Raw genomic sequence first — 7,818 nt, forward strand, 5'->3', positions numbered from 1 at the left:
AAATTGCGAAGGATTGTATGGAGACGTTGAACTATGTGATATAGTTTATGTTGATTATAGCCGTTGAATGTAGCCGTTGACCATAGCCGTTGAATTATTGTAACATATGCATAGTGAATTGTGTCATATGTTCATGCATCATATGTCGTATCGGATGTTATATAGCCGTTGACTATAGCCGTTGATAATGAAGTGTTTGTTGCATCTTGGGTGACGACCTTGAGGAGATTTGGTACCACATGCATATATGTGTCTAGTATAGGCGCATATCATATTGGCGTGAGTCTTAATTGTTGCATTGAATGATGATTGTTGATGATAAGTGTGGTTGATGAATGCATACTTTTGATATTGGAATTGTTGTGTGAATGTGTATATGGAAGTTGATTGCCTATGTTAATTATTTGAGATTTAATTAGATTCTTTATGTCAACTGTTTATATTGATTATGATTGATGTAAAGCTTACCCCAGTGGTTTTTGATAGGCCAAATCGCAAGTGCACGGTCTATCGAAGTAGTTGTAAAAGAGAGTATCGTTCCGCTAGGGAGTTGTTCAATTTAACTAACCTTTAGAGAATGATTAGAGGAGAAGAAAGATTATAAAATAGGAGGTTCAGCTGGTTGAAAGTAAATAACAATAATAAAAAGAGCCTTGGGATCATTGGTTCGTCATAATAACAATTCCTTCACTAGCCAAGACTTTAACTTCTAATTTCATGTTTTACACCTAATTTCTAAAGACCGGTTTCCCTTTAGCCCCTCACCTTTCCGACCAAGTCCGGTGAGAGTTTACCCCTAGCAACCAAGCCTATTTCGCCGACTTGATTACTAGAAGAAGCTTATAAGGATTGAAATTACACATGTCTCAAGAATTGCAAAGACTATTTCACTCGCCTTTGCAATTCTTGTCTAAATTCACTTGTTCCAATATCAAAGCTCCGCTTTCGCATTATGAATTGATATATGAGATGATGGATTAACAATTATCAAACCCTTCACTTTCATTTCCACAGTTTTATAATGGTTAATTCATGTTTAAACGGTGAATTTAGATTAGAAATGAAGGTTACATGAAATTAGGGTTAACGCTTAGTTCGATTAGGATTATGTCATTAGACTTATTCAACAATCCCAAGACAAGAGAAGTCTACTCACTCATGTTCATCGTAGACATGGGGAAGAAGAGAGAAAGCATAAAATAAATTGCAAGAAAGTAAATGAATAAAAAGATGAACTTTATTAAGAAAACAATTGTCACTATTGAATTCCAAGAAATAAAGATGAATATTTGTGATGGGGAGCTACTCTATTTATAGCTTACATTCGACTTAAAATCTAAGCAATTACAAGGGCTTTTTGGTAAAACTAAAATAGAGTAGCTTGGGCCGTAAGCAAAAGCGGCAACAGGGGACTTCGGAGGGTGGCACGGCCGTGCCAAGCTTCGACTTGGGGGAATATATTTTTGTTCCCGAATCTTTCGTATTTTTGCTTCGAATCAGTTCAGACTCCTTTCTTTTGCTCCAAGACTCCTTCCATCCAATATTCTCTCCTGAAATATAAAAATAGGCAATTGAAGTAAAATAGCTCAAAAAGGAAACAATATTAAAATAAAATAAAACCAAATCTAAATAAAACGAAACTAAATAATATATAAAAATAGACTAAATAATGACTCATCAAACTCCCCCACACTTGAATCATTGCTTGTCCTCAAGCAAAAGGCAATAGACATAGTAGCAACAAAAAAGATTTATCATATGGCAACGCAATTGAAAACTCATGTCTCTCTTAAGGCTTTATTTCAAAGTACACTAATCACAATCTCAAGTATTCATTGTGAACCTATTCAACCCAACATCAAGTCTCAAGTGAGTGTGTGTGTGCAGTCCAACCCTTTTCTTGCTCCTGTATAAGACAAATGTTATGAAGAACAAGTTCTAACCTTAACACTAAAGTAACCGAGAAAAGTCCTTTCTTCATTTCATATAAGAGAGATGGGAATTTAGTTAGAGTTAAATTAACAATTTAAGCACAAGGGGCTGCAGATTGCTTAGGGGCTATCTATCCTCATAGGAAGTCTTTATGGAGAGGGTGTCCTTTCCCTCTAGATACAAAATCAACCTAAGTAGTGCTGCAATTTTTTTAATCATCTCGGCGTAGGAGGTCTTTATGGAGAGGGTGTCCTTTCCCCTAGCTTTGATGAATTTATTTCCTCTTTTGAGGGAGTTGGAACTTAAGCTCAATTAGGGAGTCACCACCTCATTTAGGAAATCAGAGAGAGGGTGTCCTTTCCTCCACATGTTGGTGCCATTCTCCCGCCCCATTTTAGTTAAACAATTTATAACAATAAAGCACATTATTTCCCAAACAAACTTATACTACTTTTACTCTAAAGACTTTTAAGGGTCTAAGTTACCATTAAAGTTAGAACGTGCTTGTTTATGAATGAATTCAGCAGCTCAAGGCTACTTAATTAGCGTTTGACTCAATTTTTATTTCACGACCGAAGATTTTAATTTTTTAAGGAAATGGGAAAGAAAGTTCAAAAATATCCCATATTGAAAAGATTTAGGGTTCGGGGGTTGGTTATATTTAGGGAATGTATTAGCACCCTAAATATTCGTAGTACTCTACGAGAACCTCTTGATTTTATTTAACTTTTTGTGCTATAAACTTGATTGCTTTTTTGTTTTTTAAAAAAATGGAATTTTGAAATGATTAAAAAAGGGAGACCTAATTATCTACATTTTATTGATTTGAGAGGACGAGGTCCTTTGCCTACGTACCCGTGAAGGATCAAAATCACGTAGTTCGAGGTAGAAATTGACGTTTGATTGGTTTTGTGTTTTTTATTGGTTTTGAAAAAGGTTTTAAATAAAAAGCCAAGTGGCAAATTGGAATTTGTTTGTATTTTTTGATATTGAAAGAAAATGAACTTAAAGTAGAATTAAAATTGATTTGAAATTTGATTAAGAAAGAAAATAAAATGAACGATCACTTGATTGAGAAATCAAGGTTTGTTATGAAAATATTTTTTGTGATTTTTGTTATTTGAATGTTTTTGTTATTTTGAATAATGATATGAAAATTATATAAGCAGAATGAGAAAAATAATGTTAAGTCAAATATGAGGTTATTTTAACACGGACCAGAATACTTTGGAGAACGATTATATAAGCGAGTAAATATAATTTTAACGAGTTGATTTAGGACCAGAGCACTCGATTAATTTAATTAGCAAGGAATTTGGATTGTTACGGGAGAATAATATAATATTAACAATTAATTTAGGACCAGTAGCACTCTGGATTGAGGCATATATTTAATGACAAATTTTAAATATGCATATGATAATAGTAGATTATAGAATGTAATGCGAAAATAAAATAAAAACGCATGAAACAAATAAAACGAGATGCGAGAGGGGGTGCGGGTAATGAAGGAGGGGGTGCGGGAAATAAAAAATGATAAACCGGGCTTAAAAGAGGGAATGGGCGCTCTTGGGCTTAAGTTAGACCGGTTCGGTTCAAGAGAACCGAACCGGTTCAGAGCACTATATATATGGGGGAGCCGGTTTTTTTCTCATTATTTCTTTTCTTTCTCTCTCTATCCTTCTCTCTAGTGAGAGAAGCTCTCACCTCTCTCTTCATTTCTTTCTTCTTCTCCGATAGAAAGGTGGCGGGAGGAAGTCCGGCGCGGTGGCCGGCGAGTTATCGCGGCGGCGCCACCGCGCCGGAGTTAAAGAACTCTTTTTTTTTTTATTATTTTTTTTACTAAAAGATTCCTCCCCTCCTTCTCCTTTCTTTTTTGTAAATGTGTTTTTTTTGGATAGGGACCAAACCAACCCTAGATCTACAAGTCTAGAAAAACTACCTTTTTTGCTCTTTTTTGGATTTGGTCATGTGTTGAATCAAATTGCGTTGGTTTGTTTGATTGTGGTTATGAAAATTGTTGGATCGGTTGTGCGTGGCTTGCGTGAGTTTTGTGTGGGTTGTGGATGAGTTTGAGGCCGATTGGTTTAGGGTTGTTGATGTGGGTTTTGGATTTGTGGTTGTTTGGTTTGCGTTGGTGTCCGATTTGGGACTCGTTTTGCGTTTGACAAGAGTTGGTTAGGTTATATGGCTGTTGTAATCTGAAAGCTTGGTTTGATGGCTTATGTTTGAGAGGGTTTGGGTGTTGTACGTGTTCCCCGTATTTCTTGTAATGATTCTTTGATCTTGCAGGCTTCTTATATTGTTTGCGTGCGGTGTGCTTTGTTACTTGTGTATGTTTTTAGAGTCTTTGGAGGTTTCTATGCGTGGAAAAGAAGAAGAAGAAGAAGAAGAAGAAGAAGAAGAAGAAGAAATAGAAGAAAGAGTTAGAGGAAGAGAGAAGGGAGAAGGGAACGAGAGGAAGAGGAAAGCTCACAATTTATTGAGGTCCGTAAGGAGGACCTTGGAGATGGAATTGGTGCATCATCCTTCGGAGCATCTCATTGTTTTCTTCCGTCATGCGGTTGCCCCTTTGGACATCATTTCTTAGCCCCAAAAGTTCAACACCTTGCCTTTGTTGCTCGGTGCTTATCCTCTCAACCTCGGCTCGCATCCATGTCCATATTTCATTGTCACAAAATTGCTGAAGAGACATATCATAATCAATATTCATTAGCCGGAAAACAACTCTATGGTTAGGGTTATCAAGATTCAACCTATCCTTAGTGAAAACAATAGAACTTAAGAACTCATAGGTGAAATTCTCATAACCTCGCATAGGTGTCAAGATATCCGTCCAACCTAGGTTTCCTAGCAACCTAAAAACATCATCTCTAATGCCTAGCACATTCAAACTATGAGAATCAGGATATCTAGAAGGATGCAAGGGTTTAGAGATTAGAATTTTATACCTATCCCTTTGCTTGTTGTATTTGAACTTGATTCCATGATTCTTTTCTTGAGCTTGCCTCTTTGATGGAGGTCCTTCGAAAGAGCTTGCTGGTTCTTTTACACATCTCCTTGAAGCCATTGTCCTTGACCTTGTGTTGACTTTGAGTTTTGGTGAAGGTTTAGGGTTTGGGGAAAATTTTGGTGGAAAAGGTTGGTTTAGGTTTAGGGTTGATGTTTTAGTAAGGTTTGTGAGTTTAGGTGTGGAGATTGGTTAATGATTTGTGGTTTTTAGGTTAGGGTTAATGGAATAAGGGTTTGGTGAATTATGGGTTTGGGTGGATGAAAGTTGTTTTTGATTGGTGGGGTTTGTGTAGAATGATGTTTAGAATGATTTGGTGAAAGAATTGAGTGATTTGATGAAGTTTTGAGGGAGATATGAAGGTATGAAGGTGGATGGTTATGGAGGTTTTAGAGAGAAGTTTTAAATGATGAGATATCTTTGTGTGTGAGAATGAGGAAAAAGAAAGAACAATTTTAGGTGATAGTGGACAAGGTATCGGGCACGGCCGTGCCACATATTGGCACGGGCCGTGCCAAGTTTATGGAGTTTTGGCCATTTTTGCTTGCAATGTACGGCACGATCGTGCCAACCTTAGCACGGGCCGTGCCAACCTTCTCGATTACAGTGGTCTTCAAAAATTTTCACTTTCCTTGAATCGTACTCGGACAATTACCTACAAAACACTTAAAACAACGGAAAAAAAACAAAATAAAGAAAATAAATGCCTGGAGTTGCCTCCCACGAAGCGCTCTTTTAGAGTCATTAGCTTAACGGTTAAAAAGAGTCCTTAAAATGGAGCAAGGAGATCATGTTGTGTAGATGACACTATGAAGCGTTCTTTCACATCATGGTGTTTTAAATAATGCACAAGAGTATAGAGCGGGACTTTTTATAACATTTTCCAACTCAAATCCAACCATTTTATCACTCACTTGAAAGACAATCCTACCATTTTTAACATCAACTAGAGCTCCCGCAAGCCGCGAGGAAAGGTCTACCTAGGATTATAGGGACGTCATCGTCCTCTTCAATGTCAACTACCACAAAATCAGCTGGGATGTATATGCCTTCTATCTTAACGGGTATGTCTTCAACAAAACCAACTAGATTTATAGTAGAGCGATCAGCTAACTTCAAGACCAACTCGGTAGGTTTCAACTCTCCTATTCCCATCCTCTTAAAGAGGGACAAAGGTAACAAACTAACACTAGCTCCTAAGTCACACAAGGCTTTGTCAACGGTCTCACTCCCGATCATACAAGGTATGGCAAAACTACCTGGATCTCTAAGCTTAGGGGTGTCTTTTGGATAATTGCACTAGTGTCCTTAGCTAAAGTTATTATTTCACTATGCTCTATAGCCCTTTTCTTTGAAAAATTTCCTTTAAAAACTTAGCATATAGAGGCATCCTAGACAAATCTTCCGCAAATGGGATCTTAATCCAAATTTTCTTAAGGATGTTGACAAATTTGTTAAATTGACCCTCTAAGTTGAGCTTAGCAAGTTTTAAAGGGGAAGGAGCTTTGGTCTCATCAAGCGGTTTCTCACTTTCTACCACAGCTTTTCTCACCTAAAAGCTTGACACTTTCTTTCTCAATGTTTTTAACCTTAGCAATAGTTTATCCTAACTTACTACCCACAACAGAAATAGCATTAACATGGGCTTTAGGATTGGCTTCGGTTTGACCAGAAAGATTCCCGGTGTTTGAGAAAGGGTAGCCACTGTTGGGCTATTTGGGAGATTTGGGTTTCAGGCATTTTAGAATGAGTAGCAATAGAATCAACTTTGGTATTGAGTTTGGAAAGAGAATCAAGCATGAAATCCAGTTTGGTTTTTAAGTTCTTGAAGTTGTTTAGATTGATATCCGTAATGGAATTTTCGAATAAAATTTCCAAATTAGATTTACGAGCGACTCTCCGGTTTATTGCATAGTCGAGTGGTGCTACTTGTCCACAGGGATTTTGAGGATTTTTATAAAAGTTTTGGTTTTGCCTCATCCCGTGGTTGTATTGAGCGTAGTTCATTTGCTCAACACCATTAATAGCCGTACCTAGTTGGCAATCAACACCAACATGACCAATTATACCACAGATTTCACAAGAAGGAGATGCAGAAGTAGAAGTGATGGCACTAACATTTAGTTTTTCAAATTTTTGAGTTAGTGCATCAAGCTTAGCGGCAAAGGTGATCATAGTTAGAGACTTCGTACATACCTGCCTCCTTTATGAGGGTGAAGAATTGGTGATGGCTCTCTCGTCGGTCCACTTGTAATGATTTTGAGCCATATCTTCAATCAAGGCATATGCTTACGTTTAGTTCTTGTTCATTAGAGCTCCACCCGTGTACTCTATTAACAGACATCTTAGTGGTATAAGACAAGCCATTATAAATAGTGTGGACTATGAGCCACTTCTCTAAACCATGGTGGGGACAAAGTTTAAGCATTTCCTTGAAACGCACCCACGCATCATAGAGAGACTCCCCATCTTTTTGATTAAACCATGTGATTTGGTCTCTTAATTTAGCAGTTTTGGAGGGGGAAGAAACGGGCAAGGAATGTGATAGGAAATTGGCAAGTGTACCAACGTCTATCGAAGTAGTAAAATATCGATCCACGAGGACTGTATTTAACTTCAACTTAACAAGTTCGTTATTCGTTAGGATGTAAAAGTTTATGAGGTTGCCCTAGGCAGTTGGTATTTGATTGTAACAAACGGTAAAGTAAATTGCGACAGAAATTATATTGAGATGAATGATTAAGCCGTTGAATCCGCTATTGCTCTATATGAGATAATTGTCCTCTCTCTACTTCTCACTTATTAATCTTTCTTTACGACAAGTTAACAAAATAGCATTGATCACTCTCGCGCATCAATACCCATTCCTAAGCTAG

General features: G+C 37.3%; 1 non-coding gene across 1 annotated transcript; it reads left to right on the top strand.

Moving 5' to 3' along the window:
- Positions 1–7,341: 7,341 nt before the first annotated feature.
- Positions 7,342–7,448, top strand: LOC146899436 (small nucleolar RNA R71). Its single transcript, XR_015024330.1, has one exon. It is a non-coding gene; the product is annotated as a small nucleolar RNA R71 (small nucleolar RNA).
- Positions 7,449–7,818: the final 370 nt, after the last annotated feature.

The sequence above is a fragment of the Medicago sativa genome, chromosome 8 (genome assembly GCF_051527215.1).
Source record: "Medicago sativa cultivar Bolivia chromosome 8, Bolivia_mono, whole genome shotgun sequence".
Classification (NCBI taxonomy): domain Eukaryota; kingdom Viridiplantae; phylum Streptophyta; class Magnoliopsida; order Fabales; family Fabaceae; genus Medicago; species Medicago sativa.